This window comes from Xenopus laevis, chromosome 9_10L (assembly GCF_017654675.1).
Source record: "Xenopus laevis strain J_2021 chromosome 9_10L, Xenopus_laevis_v10.1, whole genome shotgun sequence".
Taxonomy (NCBI): domain Eukaryota; kingdom Metazoa; phylum Chordata; class Amphibia; order Anura; family Pipidae; genus Xenopus; species Xenopus laevis.
In genome coordinates, this window is record NC_054387.1 from 38838124 (window position 1) to 38864033 (window position 25910).

The following is a 25910-nucleotide window of genomic DNA, read 5'->3' on the forward strand; positions in this document are numbered from 1 at the left end:
ACCTGCTATTGCACAGCCACAGTCCCTTCCCAGAGACTAGTGTCCCGCTGCTACTATAGGCACCATCTCTCCCTACTATACCTGCTATCCCACAGTCACACTCCCTTCCCAGAGACTATTATCCCACTGTTACTATAGGCACCATCTCTCCCTACTATACCTGCTATCCCACAGCCACAGTCCCTTCCCAGAGATTATTGTCCTGCTGCTACTATAGGTACCATCTCTCCCTACTATACCTGCTATCCCACAGCCACACTCCCTTCCCAGAGACTATTATCCCCACTGTTACTATAGGCACCATCTCTCCCTACTATACCTGCTATCCCACAGTCACACTCCCTTCCCAGAGACTATTATCCCACTGTTACTATAGGCTCCATCTCTCCCTACTATATCTGCTATCCCACAGCCACAGTCCCTTCCCAGAGACTATTATCCCACTAACGGCTCTGTACTGCCTGAACAGTGGTTTACTGTTCATTCCAACACTCAGCCTTACTAGCTATGTGACAATTTCCTATGCTTAGACGCCCTAAAGACAATTTTAAATTCACCCTATAACATTGTACAATACATGGTGACAGAGCTAATCTGTCTGCTCTCACGTAGCTCCAGCTCTGCAATGTAGCTCCCACTCACATATCATTCTCAGCCCTTCCTTATCGTTAGCTCAGGATCTTCCTCTGCAGTTGCCTTCTGCTCTACTGCTTGTCTTTCCCTTCTCTCTCTCTCTTTCATCTCTCTCTCTCCATCTCCCTCCTTCATTCAGACTTCTCAGCTCTTTGCAGAAATCAGAACCCTAATTAGCACCAGTAACCAGATTAAATGTATCTGGTGAGCTTGTCTCTCTGTGCTTTCTGTCCTGTCCATCCTCAACAACTGCAATTTCATTCACTGGCTTTACTCATATTAATCTAGTAGTATAATCTCCTACATTTTCTTATGCCCCATATATTTTTACATCATCCAGCAAAACAGCCTTTGCTACCCTCTAATATGTGCTCTGTTACATTGCCCCTAGCAACACCTCTCACTACTATCTAATATTAGCACTAAATGCACACTGCCACAAGTAATACCCCTTCCTATACTCCAGTACTAGTCCCATGTTATCTCTACACCCTGCTCTCAGCAATACCTCTACCCTTTAATATTTGCCCGTAACCTAGATATATTGCCCCTGTGCCACCCCCTATTACCTTATACACAGTCCTTGGTAGTATGCCTTTCTAATTTCAAACCCTACCCCTGTTATCCATATGCACTACCCACCGGCCATCAAATAAGCTCACAGAAAGTGACATTTTACCACAATACATTTAAATTTCTCAATAATTAGTATCTTATTGGACCCTCTACACTCCTGGGCAGCCCTGCAGCCACAGGGTTTGCCAGGCCTAGATTGACAATCTGTAGATTCTTGCTAATGCCAGAGGGATTGCTATAAAATGCCATAGGCAGCCACTATGTATTGGACCTGTGGAGGACTGTTTGGACCTCAGTGTCTGTGGAATGCCAGCAACTATTTTTAATATCAGTCTGGACATGCTTCAACTATTATTCCTGATGGCCCCGTTACCTAATAAACAGATCTGTTCAGTGGTTTAAGCCTCAGGCTCCCTGGTGTAATCTACTCATCTTACATCAGCCAAAGATATGGTGGCCCACTCCTATAAAGTGGCTAGAAAATTCCCCTCTTAGGTTTCACAGAGGAGAACTTGCTCTAGAACATACTCAAGGGGGTTCCTTACCGAACAGTACCATCTAGTGACCGGAATAACTGTTTATATGAAATATATTATAAACTCTTTCTACCTCTTACACTGTTAAATATCTATATACCAGCATTGCCCGTCCTTCCATCCTAATACTGGCCCTGTTACCTACACAAATTGTTATTTACACTGCCATCTCTTACCATCAACACAATCTCCTATATTCACTCTAACTAGCCTTAATGCTCCCATGCTTAATAGTGACTGTGTTACCTAAATACACTACTCCTCTCTATTCTGTAATACAGTCTGTGTTATTGCTATTCACTGCCCTTTTACCTGTATACGTTGACACCCATCCACTCCTTGTCATTGCACTTCTGTCTCCTCCCACAATCTAATTGTGTACCCCAGATCTGATAAAGAGCATTACTCATATCACAGAGTTACTGCTTGTGCGCCCACCTTTTTGCTTTATTTAGTGACTGCATTCTAATTCTTTAATTCTGTGCCTACTATACTTGATTAATTCCAGCATGAACTATAGTAACCTTTCTTGATAACTACTACTTATGGCTGAGAAGCCATAAGGTCTGAAATAATAAAAGTGAATTACCAAGATTCTATAAAAGACTCTGGATAATCACAAACCAGGAACCACAGGATTGGGATACACTCTACCCTGTGTCACCTGATCATCCCTAGGCCTATCAGAGGTTTGGAGATCATTCTAAATGGTTCTTCTTATACTACAAATCACATCTATTACTTTCTAGGACAGATCGTCCCTACAACTAGGTTGCACATGGCTTTTTCTACCATTTTTAGCAATACTGAGATAAGTCGTCAGCCCTTCTCTCCAAATCGATAGCTTACTCCTCTGGTTAGTAGTAAAGAAGCATGGTTTGGATATTCCTGGCACCCACACTCTACTTATGGAAAGCGTAGTATACAGTGCAACCTGGTATCCCCGGTGGGACCCATAGTGCATTTACCCCACAGAAGTTCCACCAAGGACACAGATTATACCCCCTAATTGTCCTGGCAATTAAACTAAATACAGATAAGTTAGGGGATGACCCTGCTTAAAGGAACAGTAACACCCAAAAATCAAAGTGTTTGAAAGGCATGAAGATACTGTATAATGTACTGTTGCCCTGTACTCGTACAACTGGTGTGTTTGCTCTACTGTGTATCTGTGCCTTTTCTCCTTTTTCAGGTTTGAATGGCTGCCCCATGGCTACACAGCAGCTTATTTATATAAAGTATAGTTGTGTTTGTGAAGCAAACACACAGCTTTTAGGGTTTGACTCTGGCCACCCCCAAGTGGAAGAAGATTTTCCTTCTCCTTTAATACAAAAATGAAAACTTTGCAAATTGTCTTCGAATATCACTCTCTACATCATAATAAAAGTTAATTGAAAGGTGAACAACCCCTTTAAAAAACACTGCCACGTGCGCTGGCTTTTCCAGGCAGAAGAAGAGTTCAGATTTGGTTCAGTATTCAGTCATGTCTGCACCCGTGGACCTGGAGATTCAGGCGAACCCTGGAAAGCAGGGTTAGGTGCATCCCTAGTAATGTCACACATTATTCAGTGGAAAAACTATCTATATAGTCGTTCCACCCTGTGTGGCAACAGCACTAACAGATATGACACCTGCCTCTTGGTGCATGCAAGGGGCAGATTTCAGTGTAAAAATGCAGAGATATATGTTTTTGTACCAAAATACCGACCTGATGAGAACTGACTGGCTGATGCTATTCATGTGAGTGCTGCTACAACATGAGCATATATACAGTCTACGGTATGTTTTCTCTGCCAGTTTAAAACAGTGCGTGTGTGTGTTTGTGTGTCATTATCCTAAAATTATTGGCATGCTCAATCAAGACACCCCAGTTCAGCCTTGTGGTTGGAAGAAATCCCAGGGCTGGAACTAGAGCAAGGCAGCAGAGCAAATGCTTTGGGTGCAACTGGAAGGTGTCATAATTATAGGGGAAGTGATTGGTAGGAATGGGAGCAAACTGAGAGTGGCAGTGGTGAGCAAACAGGGTGCTGGGACAAGTAGTGTTGCCTTGGGTGCCAATACAGCTTGGCCTGAATCTGACAAATAAAACAATACTTAGCCTATTTAGAATATCTCATCACCAAGAAGCATAATTACATGTCAAATTTGAGATTTTCAGCCAGTCTTGCTGCTATTATAAGCTACTGTGATTCTGTAATGTCACCTTCAGCAGCGTGCTACTGTAATTTAATATACTGTATTAAATTACTGTTTGTACCTTTTCTATATTATTGCTGTATTATGGTGCCTATTCATGAAGCCTTGCCAAATAATTATGCTGGAAAACAGTAGTATTTTACTTTATTTATTTGACAACATTCCCGTCCTTGTGTAACCCACTAATGTCAAGAACAGTCGAGCAGCAATGGTTAATGTCAGATTGTACGCAGCATTTTTCAGACTGTGTACTGCGGTATTAGCACCCCCGTTCTTATCTTGCACTCTTGTTTCCAATTTCCAACATCTGCCTTGCATGCAATAAATATCCCTTAAAAACAAAGAAGTTATTACTTCAGGCACAGACATCCCAGTGTCTGCTCCTTAAAATAAATACCAACAGAAAGGCGAGACATTGTGCGAAACATTAAATGGGACTGCTGTTGCTGTCTATAATAAACACAATAGGGTTTGCTATTGACACCATTCAGTGGCGTAACTAAATGTTACTGGGCCCAACAGCAAATTAATTTTAGGGCCCCCAACATATCCAGAGATTGCTCTGTTTTATCAGTAAATGTTGAAATTGCTCATTATTTGGGCCTCATAGTGCCCCCTTAGGGTTGCCACCTTTTCTAGAAAAAAAATGCCAGCCTTCTGATTTATATTTATCTTTTTCCCCTATTAATAACATTGGGGTTACCCATAATTTTTACCGGCCAGGTGGCAACCCTAGGCCCCTCTGCAGCTGCAAGGTCTGCTTCCTCTATAGTAACGTCCCTGATGCCATTCATTAAAGCGATTCTTTCATAATTTTTATGATGTCGTTTTTATTTCTAAATTACAATGGTTACACTGCAAATAATTCACTCTACAATATAAAATTTCATTCCTGTACCAGCAAGTGTATTTTTTTTGTGTAGGAGCTATCTCAGGTCATTTTGCCTGGTCATGTGCTTTCAGAAAGAGCCAGCACTTAAGGATGGAACTGCTTTCTGGCAGGATGTTGTTTCTCCCACTCAATGTAACTGAATGTGTCACAGTGGGACCTGGATTTTACTATTGAGTGCTGTTCTTAGATCTACCAGGCAGCTGTTATCTTGTGTTAGGGAGTTGTTATCCGGTTACCTTCCCATTGTTCTTTTGTTATGCTGCTGTGGGGGGGGGGAGATATCGCTCCAACTTGCAGTACAGCAGTAGAAAGTGACTGACGTTTATCAGAGCACAAGTCACATGACTGGGGGCAGCTGGGAAACTGTCTAGCCCCATGTCAGATTTCAAAATTAAATATAAAATAATGTGTTGGCTCTTTTCGAGAAATGGTTTTCTGTGCAGAATTCTGCTGGAGCAGCACTATTAACTGATGCATTTTGAAAAAAAACATTTTTCCCATGACAGTATTCCTTTAAAGATACTTGCATCCGAACATGCTCCTTGCACTTTTACATAGATGCACAGGCTCTCACAGCAGGTTATAACAAACCCCACTCTAAGGCTAAGGCCACACTAGGCGATAGCGCCGCGTTTTGACTCGCGGCGACTTTTCGCCGCGACTTTTAATCCGCAATCGCTGGGGAAACTTTTGCGCTAGCGAGGCGATCTCGAGCGACAATAGAAAAAAGATCGCCGCGTGTGTTTTTACGCTGGCGATTTGTCGCGATTCCCCATAGACGCCAGCGCAAAAGTTTCCCCAGCGATTGCGGATTAAAAGTCGCGGCGAAAAGTCGCCGCGAGTCAAATCGCGGCGCTATCGCCTAGTGTGGCCTTACTCTTAAGATTTTCTGTACATGTCCTTGTGTTTAAAGAGTATGTTTAATTACCCCTATAATGGAGGTTAGTGATGTTGGGGATATAAGGAAGGATTGAACTTGCCAGGAATAACTTTGTTTTCAACCCCAATTACTATGTAAAATACATATAAACGTCATCTTCCATAGTAAATTGCCAGAGACAACCCAGGTTATATTTTATTTACCCTATTACTCGCCAGTCACCCTATTATGATCACAAGCCAGCTCTGCCTAATGCTGCCTCTATGTCAGCTTAATTGTAAAGGGTTTATAGGCATTTCAAATGATTCCGGGGGCGGGGAATGTATGAATTAATATGGGTGCGGAGGAAGGAGATTGGTTACTAGAGGAGAAAGGGATGGGGGGCCAAAACCATGTTTACAAATTCTTCCAAATTTTCCAATTTGCTCCCCCCCTCTCCAAATTCTTCTTGGAACCTTATATTCTTCCTTTCATACATTATGCAGAACCTACTGCTAGCTAGATTTAAATTAAATAGGTCAGTGATAATCACTATCTTCAATATGACCAACTACTACATTCTAGTCACATTCATATTCTATAATAATTCTACGCGGTTGTCCATTCCAACCTGTGATATAGTCGATACTAAGATGGAACATTTTGGCTGTCCTAACATTGCCATATACTAATGCTAATCCCACCATTTTAATGGAAGCAACTACATTCCTGTTTGTCAGTCCAGCTCCACTGACCAGTAGCACCTACAGTATATGTTGCCCCCTTGCAGCAAATCAGTATATCAAGCATTACCCCAAAGCCTTACACCTTCTCTTGTCATATCATATGTTTCTATTTGACCTTCTGCCTTTTTCTGGAATCATGTTACTTTATATATTTCCTTACTGTTTATAACAAAAACATAACAAGCAGTTTTCTATATATAGAAAGAACACAGCTCTGTGTATAAAGAAACATGGCCAAGCACAACAGTGCATTGAAAGGTAAAATAACTTTAATTATACAATAATGATAGTCCATAAAATGGCTTTATAGTTGCTATGGGTTACTGCCCAGGTGCATATCTGATAAATAAGCCCAGTATGCTCAGCTGGAGTTAAGATTTCCTTAGTCAAAGCAGAGGCATAATAACAATGGCTCCCTACATGTTTTTGCAATCAGTCAAAGCCTTGATGGCTGGGATTGCCAACCATCCACTCTTCTTTATTGTTAATAATGTTGTCATGAAATAGAATCGTTACCATCCAGGCCTTTATAATACTGGTCAGGGGTGGTCATCCAAAATCATATGGTTTGGATTGTCCAAACATTGTTTCCTGCTTTGACCAATCGAGGGCCAGCTTCAACTGTTTGTCTTGAAATCCAGTAAGATTGCAGCGTGGTGAAAACTCTAGCCTGGCAATGCTCACATCCCATCAGCATGTTTAAGGGATTATAACTCAAGGGCCAAACCTTTCTCCCTGTTGTCTTGTGAAAGCCAAACTGGGGATTACAAGGGGACTTATGGGTAGTCAATTAAAAAGTCAAAGACCCACCTTCCCTCCAGTTCCAGCTGGAATAATTAATAAAAATCTTCCACTTATACAGCTGACATATCTAGCTAGAGGTTGCCCGGATAAATACGGGAAAATCTGGGACGAGTGGACGGAGGCCAATTCCTAATGAGTGCTATAGGCCCACCAAGGTAACCCTAGTTAAACCCAACCCACTTCTAATGTACCCATGAAAACTTGAACTTGAATGCAAGTTAATGTTGAATACTGTATCAACTACTGATGATTAAAACTGTACCCGATAACCCCCCCTTCTTTCTTCTGTATCCCCTAAGTTGAAAATAAAATAAACACTGTTAAAAAAAAAAAAAAAAAGATGAGCAAACAAAACCATAATAGTAGCTTACATGTGGGCCTACACCACAAGATCCACTAGTTTGACAACCTCGATTTGGCCAACAACATACTGGGACAACAAACAGATTATAATGGAGGCCTAGGTAGACCTACTGGGAGAGACCGTTTAAATCCACCGATATTATGAGATCTTAGTTTCAAGCTCTCGTTTCACTCTTTGATAAATATGCCCCTATGGCAATGATCCCCAACCAATAGCTTGTGAGTAACATGTTGCTCTCCAACCCCTTGGTTGTTGCTCCCAGTGGCCTCAAAGCAGGAGCTTATTTTTGAATTCCAGGCAGGTTTTGGCTGCATAAAAATCAGGTGTACTGCCAAACAGAGACTCAATGTAGGTTGACAATCCACATAGGGGCTATTAAATGGCCAATCACAGCACTTATTTGGCACCCGGGAACATTTTTCATGCTTGTGTTGCTCCCCAACTCCTTCTATTTCTGAATGTTGCTCACGGGTTCAAAAGGTTGGGGATCCCTACCCTATGGCATAACTAGAAGCCACAGGAATCCCCCCCCCCATTAAAACATTTTGTTGGATAGCTTATTTTGCACATATTAAAATACGAGGTCCATATTGTCTTTAATTCTCTTGGGTCACCAACAATCTACTAGGCCTGATGACAATTGTTGTTTGACATAACTATACTGGTTTTTTTTTTATCTACGTATCTTATTAACTGGTCTGGACTCCCTTCTGCTTTCATTCTTCTACTACTGTCACCTCTTATTATCTGAAATGTATCTGCACTGCTGCTGGATTTGATTATAGTAAAAGAATTTATGTCCATTGCATAAACAGAAATTTTATATCATCACCGATGCAGAATCCCTGTCCTGCCCCCTCCCCTATACTGGTCATCTGCCATCTTTTGGTGCTGTATCTGTTGACACTGACTCTTTCTCCCCCCCCCCTGTAAGAAGTCACAATTCCGAGACAACAAGATGTCACTGTGCATTAATTCTTTCCTAGGATACAGTGAAATGTAAAATGCAGCCTCATTGGCTGCAGCCGAATGCCTGTGAACAGATGGAAGCCTATTATTGGCCGCCTGATCTCTCATTCATAAAAGCACTGCTGTGGCGTCTAAGACGAAAACAAGGAAAAGCGCTCAATTTAACACAATAGTCCCCAAGGCGAAACACAGGCTGACACCAAATAATCCTGTCATCACTAAAAGGAACCTGAATGCAATAATGTATTATCTGCCTTCTGTGCAACCCGAGCACATATCAATTCCGTTCCAGTGCTAAATTGTTCATTAATGCTGTAACCTTACTCCATGATTCCTCTGCCCTGTCGGGAAAAATACTGTAATGGTTCTTCAGAATAAACTCTCACAAGCTAATGGGGAGATGTACCCTGTTTTTAAGATCACATATACTCTATTTTCATACAAATACAGTTCATCCATTTAGGCATTGGTGTTTATTTATCAGTGGGATTGCTCTAAAGCGCTAAATTCATCCTAAGATTCTAATGCAATAGCACCCTCCAGTGGCCAAATTATCAACCCCCCCAAAAAACAGTAGTGCCTAAATGCTAGATTGATTTTTCTGAGCAATAACTTTCAACACAAATCCATGCAGTATTTGTGAATCTATAAATTACAAGTATAATGCTTCTTTGAGAAAGAGCACACAGGCCAATGGATTTCATGGGAAATACAGTAGAACCCCCATTTTACGTTTTTCAGGGGGACCAGAAAAAAATGGTGTAAAATCCAGGGAAATGTATTATGCGTTATATGTAGGTGGGACCACAAAACAACAATGTAAAATGAGGGAAAACTTAAAATCTGGGGATGTAAAATGGAGATACTTGGCATGTTTTCAGCACAGTTCACGCCGCTAGCTGATCGCAGTGTAAATGCGCTAGCGTAGCATGCCATTGCCGAAAGTTGAAACCACAAGCGTATTAACGCCATGGTTGGCTTTTTTTTTTTTTAAAAAAAACCACGACGCGAACCGCGCTGAAAACACAGCAAGTATCCGCATGTGTGTCCATAGCCTTAGTCCCACTTATACATTACAACTATCCAGCTAAAGCAACTCTGAGATTTTGAAAAGTGTTACCTTCATTGGTGTCCAGAGAAAAAAATTTCAGAGGGGGGCAGGTAGGAAAAAGTTATACGTTTGCCAATGTTTTTGTTGGTTAGACACAAAGCTAAAATATAATTAATTGCAGATGGAGTGCTTTCATTTTTTGATAGCCAATAGATACCATTTTCTTGGCCATGACTAGTGATGGAGGAAGCTGGTACATATAATTTGTAAAAGTCATGATTATACTTGGGGAAAGCAAGAGACTGGGAGGGACTTGAAAGAGAAAAGTATGGGGCAGCTTACGTGGTTATGGGTTTAAATAGCCTAATGGGGGAAAGAAACACCATGCAGAGAAAATGGTGCACTAGTAGAGGTTGGAATATAGGAGAAATAAAGTGGGGGTAATACAGGATTACCAACCTCCCTCAAAATGAATATTTGCAAAAAGGGCATTATGCAAAGTTGTGTTGCATTCTATACAGTACTTTTATTTTTATTAGCTGCCAGCTATTTAATAGCACCTACAGTTTTTTTAATACCCATGGTAAAGGGTGAAGGGTGCCTACACTCCACATTAAAGGGGTTGTTCACCTTCCAAACACTTTTTTCAATTTAGTTGTTTTTAGATTGTTCCCTAGAAATAATGACTTTTTCCAATTACTTTCCATTATTTATTTTTTAAGTTTTTTCCAAAATCTAAGTTTAAAGTTGAATGTTCCTGTCTCTGGTGTTTGAGTCTGACAGCTCAGTAATCCAGGTGCAGATTCTGAACTGTTACAATTTTGCAACATTTAGTTGATACATTTCTCAGCAGCATCTCTGGAGTATTAGCAACTATTGTATCAATTCTAACAGCTGCCTGTAATGAAACCCAGAGATTCTGCTCAGCAGGGACAAAGATAAGAAATGTATCAACTAAATGTATCAATTTAGAACAGTTTACAGGATCGGCGACCCCCCCTCCCAGAGCTGCTTCAGAAGGAGAGAAATGACACTTTATACTTCAATATTAGAAAAACCGTGACACATAGAAAATAGAAAGTCATTGGAAAAAGTCGTTATTTCTGGTGATCTATCTGATAACAACTAGTTGTTTGAAGGTGAACAACCCCTTTAAAATCTGAAAAGTCATGCAGCATAACATTCCCAAACTCTTGAGCCAATGCAGCCATCTTTATCCACTATGCAAGCCAATCAAATTGCCTTGGGCACACACACGGTGGGTTGAGCCAGTCCATCGGGCAATGGTTAGAACTCTGCTAATATGTGAATGGACAAAGCAGCACCTTACCAGTTGCATACCTCCCAACTGTCCCGAGTTTCTGTTTGATCTCCTGCACTGACGCCAGAAAAAGATACAAAGTTTCTGAAACTTAATTAAATAAGAAACTTTTTGGCAGATAGACCAGAATACTCTGCACCTGCACTTAGATACAATTTAAGATTAGCAAAGATCCAATTGTAAATAGTTAAGATAAGCAGGTCTCTTGGGAGAACGGAGATTTACGGCTTAAAGAGCAATTCACCTTTATTAGCAAAACTGTAATAACACACAAAATGTTCCTAAAACCATCAGAAATGTGTTCAAACTTTCCATAACCTGCCAAATTATGTAAAATGGACATGGTATTTATGGGGTGTGGCTACAAAATTGGTGTGGTCAAACAGTTTCACGGCACTATGCTCAGAACTTTTTGTCCCTCTTTCCGATTTTCAAATGTTGGGCGGTATGCATTTGGTTAGTGGGTATAACAGGAGAGGCCCTCGAACTGAAAATTCTACATTTAGGCAGGGTCGGACTGGGGGGCTTGGGGCCCACCGGAGCTACTGGACCAGGGCCCCCCTCCGCCCCCCTGCTGCTCCGGCGCAACGCTTCTGTGCATACGGGTGCCGGGTATGTGCGTATGCGCGTCAGTGTGCATTGCAACATTAGTGCACATACGCGCAGCGCCACACCAGTGCACACGCTCTAAATTTTGATTTTACTGGGACGCCCGACAAAGAGAAGTCGCACCAATGAGAAGCGGATCTGGGCCGGCCCACTCCGACACTACATTCAGATTAACAACATGCCTACAATCTAGAGCCAAACAACCCCCCGGGTCATGAAAGATTCCACCGAATACCGAACCGAATCCGCATATGCAAATTAGTTGAGGGAAAGGAAAAAGTGGGGAAAAAATATTTTACTTACCTGTTTTGTGATGAAAAGTCATGTGATTTCCATTCCCACACCTAATTTGCATATGCATTTTCGGATTTGGTTCAGCCAGGCGCAAGGATTCTCCGAATCTGAATCCTGGATCCGGTGCATCCGTAATTAGCACATATCCTAGTTCTAGGTAAGATACACAAGATCTGTACTACCCATACTTTAGTTCCAGATATGCTCTATGAACCTAGTACTGCCTATATCTGTTCACTGTCTCAAATACAGGGGTGCTCCTTAAGGAGGTTGAGCCAACCCATTGAATAAAGATCTTCAAATGACTTGATTGTTCAGCACAGCCAAATCCTTGTGGCACTTTCCACTCTATGTGATTCCCAAGTTATTGTTTGATGTTTGTTGCAGCTTCCAAAACAAGGTACAGAACAGATTCTATAGATGATCCACAGCTTTAGGCCATACTCCTGGTAACCCTAGCACAACTATCCCAAAAGACATGTTCTGATTCCAACATATATATATAACATTTATGTGCTTGGAATATAAAATGGCAAAAGAGGGCAGCAATTGGGTAGCTGTCACTTAATTTCTACACAGGAAGCCTTATTTATCTGCCTATTAGTGTTCACTCATATGGAACAGCCATGATTGCTCTGATGATGTATCCTCCTCCACAATCTGCTTCCAACAGCAACCACCTGCAACTGTTTCAACACCCTTGCAAACATCTACATAAAGAAAAGTAACCCGTATAATGTTTTGCTCACCTTTATTTTAATTAGTCCCTATATGGGTTAATCTAGCCAAAGGCTGGTCCTGTTTTGCAGTTGGGTGGGGAAGCTGTTTCCCTTTCCAGATTAAAGTGTTAATCTAGAAAGCAGTTTTGTAGTTGGCCAGAGGTTTCAGGTTCCCATAACATTTTAAAAGGGAAGTTACCATGTGCTCAGTGTGTTTGGAGTTCACTTGCTGGAGGAGGTGGTCAGTGCTGGAGAGCCTGAGGTAGAGGTAGGCCTCAGCTGGAGAAGGTAGTAAAAGGGAAGATTTCTAATAGCTCACTCTAGCAGTGAGAGATAGGATGAGGGTAGTTAGTATAGTAACAAGGTACTCCAAGGAGGAAACCAGGAGGTATAGTACACCAGTGTATCACCCACCAGTATAGGACTCTGTAAGTGAGTACTACCTCTGGGTTGTTGCCAACACTATGCATTTGTAACATCAAGCAGTAGAAATTGTTTGAAGAATCTATGAAGTGCATGTTTATGGTACAGTTCCACCAAAGAGATTGTGTAAGATTCATTATTAACTGTTTGCAAGAACCATTGATGAGGGATCAGTTCTATGTGTATATACCTGAGAAAAGGGATACTGTCATGGGAAAAAATGTTTTTTTTTCAAAACGCACCAGTTAATAGTGCTGCTCCAGCAGATTTCTGCACTGAAATAAATTTCTCAAAAGAGCAAACAGATTTTTTTATATTTAATTTTGAAATCTGACGTGGGGCTAGACATATTGCCAGTTTCCCAGGAGCCCCCAGTCATGTGACTTGTGCTCTGATAAATTTCAGTCACTCTTTACTGCTGTACTGCAAATAAATCACCCCCCCCCCAGCAGCCTAACAACAGAACAATGTGAAGGTAAGCAGATATCAGCTCCCTAACACAAGATAACAGCTGCCTGGTAGATCTAAGAACAGCACTCAATAGTAAAATCTAGGTCCCACTAAGACACATTCAGTTCACTGAGTAGGAGAAATAACAGCCTGCCAGAAAGAAGGTCCATCCTAAAGTGCTGTCTCTTTCTGAAAGCACATGACCAGGCAAAATGACCTGAGATGGCTCCTACACACCACTAAAAACTACACTTGCTGGTTCAGGAATGAAATGTTATATTGTAGAGTGAATTATTTGCTGTGTAAACAGTATAATTTAGAAATAAAAACGACTTCATAAAAATCACGACAGAATCCCTTTAATAACAAGGAAGGTCCAAGGTACTAAAGAGTACCCCATGTTCTAAACAGTGTTACATGTATAGTATAGGTGTGTGTCTCTCACAAGCAAGTGGGTTCTCTTTCAGGAATATCCAAACTGCAGTCGGCAGTTGCATCTGATCTACAAACACCAGAATCCCACAAAAGCCAATGCATGGAAGCATAATAAGAACTTGATGGATAGACACTGGACATAGGGTTGCCAACTGGCTGGTATTTTACCGGCCTGGCCGGTAAAAATGATGCTTGATGCCCATGTAATTAATAGGAAAAAACTGCAAGAATATGGGAAGGCCGGTATTTTTTTCCAGAAAAGGTGGCAACCCTAACTGGACATTATCGGAACATTCAGAACTGCACAATGATGCAGTATTTATGCCTACAGTGAACTCACTGTTCTGTATAAATGGGGTGGTATGTGTATATTTTTATATACTACTCACTTTAGTACTGCCTTGCGCCTGCTCTCTCAGCCTGAGCATGGCTTATTTTTGAAAATGAGGTCAGTACGAGAATGCCAAGCTGTGATGCCCATTTTCTGCACCTTGCAGCAAAATCTTTATGGGGCGCTCCAAAAATTGGAACCATGCCTCAGTCAGGACCCCCACCATGCTATTGATACTCTTGGGGCTTCCTAGCAGCTGCTGGGTCTGCTGCTGATTTTGCTACTCCCCATGAGCTTTTTTTATCTGTTTTTCGTATAGGTCACCCTGCTTGGTACATTTACCTTTACCTTATGTAATCAGCTTTAAAGAAGGAACTGCAATGTTCTGAAAGCTTACTGTGATTATCATCTTAGTTAGCCAATAAAGGTATCACCTTTACACCACTTTTATTATGCTTCATATCAAAAGTTCTTCCCTATTACTTCCTATGTACACTACTAATCATAACAATAATTATCACTTTATCATTTATGGTATTATATATTCTCTACATAATTAAGGTTGTGAAGTTGTGACCCGTTAAAACATAACATGGCCTTAAAGGGGTGGTTCACCTTTAAGTTTACTTTAAGTGTGTTATAGAATGGCTAATTCTAAGCAACTTTTCTCTTGGTCTTTACTTTCCAGCTATCAAATGGGGGTCACTGACCCCATCTTAAAAAATGCTCTGTTAGGCTACAGATGTATTGTTATTGGTACTTTTTATTACTTGTATTTCTATTCAGGCCTCTCCTATTCATATTCCAGTCTCTTATTCAAATCAATGCATGGTGGCTAGGTTAATTTGACCCTATAAAAACACAAATAATTAAAAATCATACAATAGAGGGTTGTGATGTGGTTGAATCTGCCCTGTTTCACTTTGCCGAAATGCACTGAAGTCTATGAGCAAAAATAATATTTTGATGCGCGACAAATTTTTGATGCGCAACACGTAAAAAATTTCGCTCATCACTAATAGGGGGATCGTATTTTACAGGATCGTACATGGTGTTGCATGGCAAGATAAGATAAAATCTGACCCACAAAATCTGATCAAAATCTGATATTCAAGGCCGTAAAGAAGCAACGGTCCACAATCTTGCACAATATGACTGCACTGAATTGTGATAATAGCATTGGGCCTCATTTATTGTTATAGATAGCTACTAAATACACAATTGCATGCTAATTTGCACAAAGCCATTTGTGGATGCTTTCTTGTCCCTAAAACCATTTACTTGTTATATATATAATCATGTGAATGAAGCGCAAAGGTCCCTTTGCCTCTGAGTAGATTCCCAAGCACATTCATTGCTTGTGTATCAACTGAACTGGCCAGCCAGGACACTGGAGTAAACCTGATGGGCCCCAGTCCTGTTGGTGGCCTTTGGTGGTGCCAGATTGCAGTTGGCCAGTAATCATCAGTGAGGGCAGGGGGGTGAAATCCAGTCTGATACTGCACACAGTCTTATGCCTTTTTGTTGCGGGTAAAAATTGCTTTCATTCTTGCACCCTAATCGTAAGACACCACATTTTATGCCAGCTTCAGTAAATTCACTTATGCAAACATGCATGCTGCTTTGTTGGAAAATGGCAGATTACTCCAAGGAGGCCCATTATATTATTTATTTGATGCGTGGAATTCTACACTAATATAATTTAACATTTCTTAGTTGTATGAGTCTGTGTTTCAGGTTAAGTAACCTGTTGGCCTGCAGCTTCATGCTTTTTATACATATAAGGATTTTGATATGCAGGCACGGATTTGTGGAAAGGCCACCAAGGCCCGGGCCTACGACACCCAACCACACCCACGTTGGTTCAGAAACACTGGGGAAGCACAGGCGATACAATAGTTTTTTTTAATTTCCGGTGCGCATATCCCCATTGCTCTGGTCCCGATTATGAAAATTTGTGAGAATAAAGGGGAGGGGACAGGGGGCAATGAACAGCAGCAGGCCTAGAGACACCCGCTATGTAAATCTGGCCCTATTGATATGACCTATATCACAGGAGTCCTCAGTCCAGCATTAACCTAACCATGAACTTTGAGCAGAGACAGAGAATTGTAGTTCAGTTCCCCTTCAGCATCCAGTCTAGACCACAATAGGTTGCCAAGCTCATAACTCGGGACGGCCCGAGTTATGGCGCCGAAACGTCGAGAATAAAATACTACTTTTTTCACTTAAAAGCCCTTGGAGTGCGGTCTGTTTTTTGATATTTAAATTGTTTGTTTTGACCAGCACCTAGGCAATTTGTCAGACTGTTGTGAGTGCACCAGGTTGAATACAGTTTATATATATATATATATAGGCAGTGTCATTCTGTGGCTACTAAAGCAAATAAAGTTCTGTCTTGCATAAAAAAGGGCATTAACTCAAGGGATGAAAACATAATTATGCCTCTTTATAGGTCCCTGGTGAGGCCTCATCTGGAGTATGCAGTGCAGTTTTGGACTCCAGTCCTTAAGAGGGATATAAATGAGCTGGAGAGAGTGCAGAGACTAAGTGCAACTAAATTGGTTAGAGGGATGGAAGACTTAAATTATGAGGGGAGACTGTCAAGGTTGGGGTTGTTTTCTCTGGAAAAAAGGCGCTTGCGAGGGGACATGATTACACTTTACAAGTACATTAGAGGACATTATAGACAAATAGCAGGGGACCTTTTTACCCATGAAGTGGATCACCGTACCAGAGGCCACCCCTTCAGACTAGAAGAAAAGAACTTTCATTTGAAGCAATGTAGGGGGTTCTTCACAGTCAGGACAGTGAGGTTGTGGAATGCACTGCCGGGTGATGTTGTGATGGCTGATTCAGTTAATGCCTTTAAGAATGGCTTGGATGATTTTTTGGACAGACATAATATCAAAGGCTATTGTGATACTAAGCTCTATAGTTAGTATAGGTATGGGTATATAGAATTTAATTAAAAGTAGGGATGGGTGTATGTATGGATGCTGGGTTTTCATTTGGAGGGGTTGAACTTGATGGACTTTGTCTTTTTTCAACCCAATTTAACTATGTAACTATATATATATATATATATATATATATATATATATATATATATATATATATATATATATATATATATAGCACAGGGCTCAAGTATGGGCTCATGGTAACCATGACATCACCAGAATGACATCAGTTTACTATACATAAATATGTGGGCTTTTACATGGCAGTATTAATTTTAAACATCACTGTGCAGAAGATCCCCAGGAAAACTGAATCCCATGCCATAATACTTGCGATTTCATTTGGGCGCGTGAGACAGTCTTGCATATAGCTATGGACTCAAACCCAGTCCTCTGTAGATTTATTATAAAGATTATCAATACTCCAAATGGTAGAAAACTAAAACTGTCAGCTGCCATTGCCAGTTAATATCTGAATACTGTGAAAGCAAAACCAGGCGGGTTTATGGACTCCTGATATAATCGACCACGGGGAATGTGGTAGGGACCTTAGATTGTAATCTCTACTGGGCCAGGGAATGATATATAATGTCTGCTGCGGAATATTTTGGCACTATGAAACAAATGCTAATAATAATTCCTGTTCTAAATGTAATTTTCCATAGTAGCTTCTAGAACTGTCCCTCCAATAGTATTTTGACAGTTATTACATTGTCCTAAAACTTTGCTGCCCCAGATACTAGGGTTTAAAATATTTAAAAAGGGGGATATGAGGATTTTTATTATTCTTTTTTTCCTCCTGATTATTTTTTTGGGGAATGAAAGGAATAATATGAAAGGGCATCAGTGATATTTCAGTACCAAGGACAGATCAGCACTAAGAGACCAGTCTAGGCCAGTCCCTCTGTGATTTACTAAAGGGAGACTGGAGGCAGGCTTGAGGGCCGAGTGGGTGGTATACCAAGTTCCCAGCATGCATTGAGCTTGACCAGACCTGATTTATCTATAGACAGAGAGAGTTAAAGTTGGGGCATCCCTCTGTTAGATATAGGAACGTGTGACATGCTATTTGGTATAAACTACAGCTCCCAGAATCCCCTAAGAGAAGTTATAGTCCACAGCAGCCGAGGGGCTTTGACTTGATTTCTCTGACACAGAACATATCTCCCCACAATCTGTGACTGCCTTCCCCCACCCCCCCTACTATATGAATCTCTCTCTTCTTTATCCTTCGCTCTGTGCTCCCATTTCTTCCCTCTGTCCCCTGAGAAGGCAGAAAGTCAAGATTCTTTAACCCCTCGAGAGCCGGAGAACTGTACACGCTGCTCCACTTTAATCGTTCCTCTCTCAGAACATTCATTTGCAATAGTCCCATAGTGTCTCGAATTCTGCAAGAATCCAGATGACCTTGTGATGTCCTTGTCATACTGGGATGTCACTGCATGAGCCTTTTTGCCCCACATCTAGAGCCCAGCTCTCCCATTGCCTTTGCCCATATGCCAATTAACTCTTTTTTGCCCCAAGAAAGTATCCACTGTACTCTAGTAGCAATAAAATAAGTTACACAGGTCAAATGGCCCATTGTGTTTAGAGTATTACATTCACGGCATATTTGTTTGCTTGTTGTTAGTATCATAGTGAATGCCACTTATTGGACGGGCACTGATACAGCCAGGCCAGCCATCTGATATCCAAGGACGTTATGCCACCAGGGAACTCAGAATCCAAATTGTGTACAGCAGAGCTATCCAATCTTTTTTCTTTTTTAAAGTGGACTAATTATATATAATAACTAGGATATGCATGTATTAAAAAGTACCTTTCTGCACCCTGGCTGAAAAAAATCCATAAAATTGCATTAAATTTATTGCATCTGCCAAATTGTTTGTGCCAATAGCCTGCAAGTTTCCATTCACCTACAGCCAAGCAAAGTTATTTCTGAATGTTTGTTCAGCAAAACAAATGACCAGACAAAATCCCTGCATCCCAAGTTCACTTTCCGGCCCTGACAAAAAAAAAAAAGCTGTCAATCTAATATTTCTAATTTATTTACCCTGAGCTCTGCAGGGGGCCATATCCTCCCATTTTTTAATAGAGATTTATTTCTTTACCGCAGAACCATACACAAGTTATTTAGGCAACAAGACCTGGTTCTGTCAATCAAATGATGGTTATATATGGGCAGATCATTGGCCAATTTTGCTACACACTTGCCATTATAAGTCTGGATATGGTCATTCAGGCAGTTGCCCAAAGGATCAGATTAGGTGGATGGTCCATTAATCCATTCAGACGATGGTTGTACATCAGCAATGTGCCACAGATATATTACTTGGCCTACTGCTCTCATCTTGCTATTGAGGCTGCTTTCTCACAGCAACAGGCCCCCAGTAGCAGACCCCACTGCTACTGTAAGCACTATCTTTCCCTACTATACCAGTACTATCCCACAGCCCCTTCACAGAGACGGTTATCACCACTGCTAATATAGGCACCATCTTGCCTTACTATACCTGCTATCCCACAGCCTCTTCCAGAAACTATTTTCCCCACTTCTACTATAGGCACGATCTCTCCCTACTATACCTACTATCTCACAGCCACAGTCCCTTCCTAGAGAATAGTATCCCACTGCTACTGTAGGCTCTGTCTTTCCCTACTATACCATTGAGTTGTTGAAAACGTTATTCCTTCTCCCTAAAAACGCTGCTTTAAAGAACCCATTAAGTGTAGTGAGGAGTCCCAGCACAGCATTTTTTCAATACTCCCCTTCATCATGACCCTGGATATGAAATCTATACAGCAACTGAACATAAAGATCAAGTTCCTGACAATGAGAGGACACTTGATTCTGGAACATTGACTTCCTTACACCCTATGTCAGCATTAAGCTGGCAGATATAAAAGGACTGTATGGGTTATGGCAACATCACAGCATATAAATCTAAAGTGTGAGCAGTGGAAATAATAAATGAAAATGTTAAACCTTCCCAGGAGAGTAGAGGGAGCTGGAACAGGGAAGGGAGGGGAATGGCTTTACTAGGCCAGGATGGAGGGTGGAGAGGCACTTTCTAAATGAGGAAAAGGCAACTGCACTTGGGAAAACTGCCGGCAGAGTCACAAGGTAAGAGTGAGATTACAGGAAAGTCTGCATGATAGGTGTGGACTGGGGTGTAATCTCAGTGAACAGGAATCTGATGCCAGGAGCTGATTTGGAGAAGAGAAGCCAGGGGATAGCAGGAGAGAGAAATTCTTCTATGTGAGCCCTATTTTGCAGAGGGGTGCAACATCCCAACCACCATCTGGTACAGAACTACAATAAATTACTAGATGAGTATTGTACTTCTTTAATATCTGGGGCAGTGGGCAGCTTAGCAGTGTCCAATTCATTCAGTCATCCCACTATACTTGTCAGCCACCAATGCTTATAGACAAGTTCTAGGCCACCGGCTCTTACGAACATCACCACAATAACAAATATCCTATATTTGCTAAAATCATTTAATCATTACATAAACCCAAAATAATTATTTTGCCACCAGTATAGATTCGTGCAGCTTAGTTAATATCAAGTACAAGCTACTCTATTACAGAGAGAAAAGAAATGTTAATTATTTGCTTAAAATGAATTCTATGGCCTTCCCTTCATTCTGAGTTGGGGATCCTTGGCTAGAATCAAATACAGGACCTCGGCATTGAAAGCCACTGCAATGTTATATAGTCAGTCACTCAGAAAAGGTGATAACTTCAACTTTCAAATGCTATTTACAGCTAAGGCATTTTCACGGTTTCCTCTCTCACGTGACCATGAGACTGTGATTCGAGAGCAGTGAGCATAGCTGTGAGTAAGCATAATTATGTGGGTTCATTAGGGACCTCCAATTAGCTATGCACCAAATCTCAAATTTTAGGAGTGGGACAAATATGGAATACTCTGTGAGGGATCAGTCTGAACACCTAACCAAACCCTAAATGGTGTCTCTGCAAATCAGTGTGATAAACACCCTAACAAAACAGGACATAGATCAGCTGTGGTCCTGCAGCTGTGGTTGAACTACAACTCCCCAGATCCACTGAGAGTTGGCTCACATTATTGAGAGTCTATTAGGGTAAAGGTGGAATGTAGGCCAAATCTCACACTTTAAGTATATAGCTATCCCTGGTTTGAGGCAATGCTGTTTGGGCTGAATATGTGTCCATCCTACTGGTTAGCTAGACCACAATCTGGTGACAAATTGTTTCACACTCTCTTAATATGCTTTGACAGCAAATGGCCAGAGCCTATCGCTACATTTCTGCCATATGAACAGAGCCGTATTTCTATATAGACACCCCAGGGCCTGTGCCTAGGGCGGGCGGCAGCTTTAGGGAGGACAGACCTTGGGTGCCTATATAATAGATTATTTTCTTTCTAAGAAACATAGAAAATCTCCCCAGCTGCCACCAGAGACTTTCTATTCAAATCTGTTGGCGCAGAGGGAGTATTGGGCGCGTTGTTGGCGAAAGTGATGTCACATGCTGTCGTGTGTGTGACATCACTTCTGCAAGGTGGGGGGTGCTGGACCTAAATACAGTGCTGTATATGGAATCAGGCTGTTTAAACTTTTATTTTATTTATTTTTTAGAAGTACTTTGACTTTAATTATTAGTATGACTTAATATTAATTAGAATAATATTCTAAATGCAGTTGGTCTTCTTTTATTTTTGTGGTTTCTGTATTGTTTTATTTTGCAGCTCACAAATTTGAACAATATATGGCTTTTTCCTTTGGCTAAAGGGTATTTTAAAGGTCAAGTAACCTTTAAATTAGCTTAAGTGGGTTAAAGTCCATTGCTTCTATGACTATGACAGATTTTTTTAATATACTTAACATTACATTTTGGGAAGGAAAAAACCTGCTGTCCCATAAGAGTGGCTGAAAGAGGAAAAGTTGGAGAGATGGTGGGTAAACCTGGGCTGGAGCCAGCTATGAGACAGATGCAGGGGCAGGACAGCAGCAGATGATAGCGAGCAGGATTAACCTGAGGGAACAGCACAGTGAAGATTACAGAGGGGAGCAAAAGAAGAAAATGTGGAATAAGGGGGTAGGGGAAGCTGGTGTATAAGAGAAAAGTGAGGTGAAGGGCAGGAAAGTGAGATATGAACCAATATAGAAAAATAAGGAGGTTCCAGTATACAGCAGTGAGCCGAAGCACCGGAATAAGAAAGACGGGTAGGTAGCAATGTCAGGTACCACGTGGCATCTATTAATGGCCTAAGGATTCTAACCATAAATCAGGCTGGGGGTTTACCAGAGGGCAAGGAAAGGACAGAGTAAAGGGTGGTATCAACACAGATGGCAGAAACTGAGACCACTCTGAGGCACTCAATAAGGCAGAAAACAGCAAAGCTTCAGCCACAGAAGAAAACAAATGCCAGTGTAATGGGTCATGAAACAGCACAAGTGGAAGGAGTAACGGATGGCAGGGGGCATAAAGAGACAACTGTTGATTAGGCCTATGGGCTTCTGGGTTACCTACAGGACCAAACATGAAGGAAGACTAAAGGGCTAAAGTAAGGTTTTTTAGATCCAGCAAGTTATTTTTGTGTACTGGGTCATTGGCTAAGAATGGCCTACACATCTGGGACTGTTTAGAAAGCATTACAGAAAGAGTCATACATACTTGGAAATATCTTCCAGCACATTATAGTTAGTACATTTATATATGTGTGTATATATATATATATATATATATATATATATATATATATATATATATATATATATATATATATATATATATATATATATGACTGAGCATTAAATAGGCCATGGCATTTCAGGTACACAGAAACCCAATCAGCCCGCATAGAGGCCCAAACACCAGCCCACTAATTAGTGATTTTCTATGGCACCTTATAGCAGCCCCTCTGGCATTTGCCAGAACCCACAGATTGCCAGTCCAGGCCTGATATATATATATATATATATATATATATATATATATATATATATATATATATATATATATATATATATATATATATATATATATATATATATATATATAAAGAATGGAAAGAATTCTATGGACAGTAAGAGACTCCTCTAGCTGTTGTGAACTACAGCTCCTGACATCCCCCCTTGCCCTTAGGGTGGTGGTTACATTTAAAGTACCACAGACTTTGCTCTTTACTTATAGAAGCTCTTTAAGACCTATGGCCCTTGGGCATTTGCTAAAGCACAACTCACAGCACCCCCTTTCAACCTTCATATGTTGGTGGGTACTGGCTGTTGTATTTTTACAATGACTGAAGGCTGCATGGTTGGCAACACTCATGTAATGCAATCTTGGCCTACTGCCACCATCTTGCTTTCCTACCCTACCTACTGTGTTTGGGGCCCAGATTAGTTTCCCCCTTTTATGGCATCCTCCCTTCTACCAAACATACAAGTCACACAGAAATACCTAGAGATACAGGAGGTAAAGAGGGCCCTACTCAGAGCTTACAATCTTAAAAGTGAAGGGGAGAGCTTACAGGGAAAGGTTAACAAAGTTTGTGTAGGAATATTAGAAGATGCCGTGCAGTTCTGCAGATTCGGAGAGAATGGGTTAGCAAACAACAAGGAATTTGGAGAAATCGCCTGGGAGGAAGACGAGGAGAAGTAGGGGTAGGAAGAGGTATTGCAGAACAGGGAAAGGAAGTATAGTCTAAAAAAGGCAAGTGAATGGGAAGAAAAATAGAGCCCGAATATAAAGAGGAAACAAACATGAGAGATAGTTTGGCAGGTCAGTAGATTGGAAAACAAATTCAGGGGGTAGGGGGCTGAAAGGATGACAGAAGCATAATGAGAGCAGGGAAGAAAGCAAGAACTCATTGGCAGGATGTTGAATGATGGGGCAGATAATGACACCATAATGATTAGAAAAATATAGGAGAACAGGGGTCAGGGAGACAAAAGCCTGGAAATGAATAGGTTACAGAACTGGATGTCTAGAGTGCCTCACCCCAGAGTCAACCTAGTAACACAGATACGCTATCTGAAAGTGATAATATGGGAACACTCATGATGGGTATTCATTGCGCCACATAAGGTCATATTCAGATCTTATATGAGAGCTGCCTGTGCATCCTTATAATGGAAATCCTCTGTGATGTCATCAGTGACAGGCAGTGATGTCATGGGAACATGTGACCAAGAAAGGTAAATACTGTCATATACATAATCGGCCATAGACCAGCCATTTGATTTATTGATGAATTGATACCCTGACCGATTAGACTAGTGGATGACTAGGTATATAGACAACAGGTAGACAGCTAGTCATAGACAGGCAGATAATTGACAGGACAGAGCAAGTAAACAGGCCCAGACAGGACACGTCTCTGCTACTCTACAGTACAGTGATACTGAGAACAGCCCTGTCTGCTACTTTGCATTCAAACTGGACTGGGGCAGAGGGGGTTTGGAGACCAAGGCATGAACAGAAGAGGTCAGGAATAGCCGAGGATGGACTGGAATGGCAGGGAGATAGGGGGATGCAGCACACTACTGTCACAGACTTATGTTTATGTATGACGGGAACAGCAGAGTGAGACCACAGCCGAGACTTCATCTTTGCCAGGGGCTGGCCTGACGGCAAAGGGTTTACACTCAATCTTGGAATCCAACCTTAATCACAGATCTCTCTGCTGGGTAAGGGTAAACACTGCCCTACCTGTAATGAATGACAAATATCCCTTTGCCATTACATTTGCCGCATCCTTAGCCAATATGGGAGGTGAGAGGTACCATTCTTCTCCCCACCATTCAATTGGAAATCACTGCCTCCCAAACTAAAAAACATCATAAATGTGGAACACCCCTACATAGACAGGTAAAAACATCTTACCTCTACTCCAATTGAGGAGATGCAACAAGGTTCCTCTCCTCCATTTACTGTTCCGCTTTCTGTTGAACCTTTAGGTGCAAACCGGCTGCACTCCTAACCCCCCCCAGCCGTTGCCACTACCACCTCCTCTCTTCTCCTCTCCCCCCCAACTCCTCCTTCTGCAGCGTTACAAAGGTCCCTCTCTTCTCTGGCTGTCTCCCCTCTTTCACCTGCTTTAGCCCATTCCACTATATTCTATTAGGGTGTCCTCTTTCGTTCAACCCCCCACCCCCTGTATCCCACTCTGATAGATGATGGAGAGCAGAGATGCTAGAAGCTGGTGCTGATGCAGACTCGCTGTGTTCTGCCTCCCCACAGAGGAGAGGGGGGATGTGTGGGGGGGGAGGTTTGGAATAGCAGGGCTGGAATCCTGCAGGGATGAGGGATCTAGGACACAGGATCTGGAGCTGTCTCTGCACAAACATGCACATAGATAGATAGATAGATAGATAGATAGATAGATAGATAGATAGATAGATAGATAGATAGATATTTCTGCAACCAAACATAATTTAGACATTGCATTCCACTTACACAGGTATGACCAACTCACTGATGAACTATAATTCAACAAACCCCTACCATATGGAATTTGGCAGTCATTGATGGGCAAACAGGGGCCTTTCATTTGTTCAGGTAGTTCAATAACAACCTTAGGTTGCCTATTCTACCCGTTAACGCTTATAATTGCTGCAAGTTGCCTACACAGTTTTCAGTATCTACAGACAGATAGGATTAGATTCTGGTTTTGGGGTGGCAGCCCTCAAGCTATTGCTGAATTATGAACTCCAAGCAGCACTTGTAAGACAGAGTTTGGATCTAGTT

General features: G+C 41.4%; 1 protein-coding gene across 2 annotated transcripts in view; it reads right to left on the reverse strand.

The window, feature by feature from the left end:
- The window catches only part of LOC108704606 (disks large-associated protein 4-like), a 95610-nt gene extending 70213 nt beyond the window's left edge, over positions 1 to 25397 (reverse strand). Inside the window, exon 1 of one of the 2 annotated variants that reach the window (XM_041577581.1) lies at positions 25047 to 25397. The gene's annotated coding sequence lies outside the window, so the exon portion shown is untranslated. The remainder of the gene's footprint in view (positions 1 to 25046) is intronic. The other variant, XM_041577580.1, reaches the window with a different exon arrangement.
- Between the last annotated feature and the right edge of the window lie 513 nt (positions 25398 to 25910).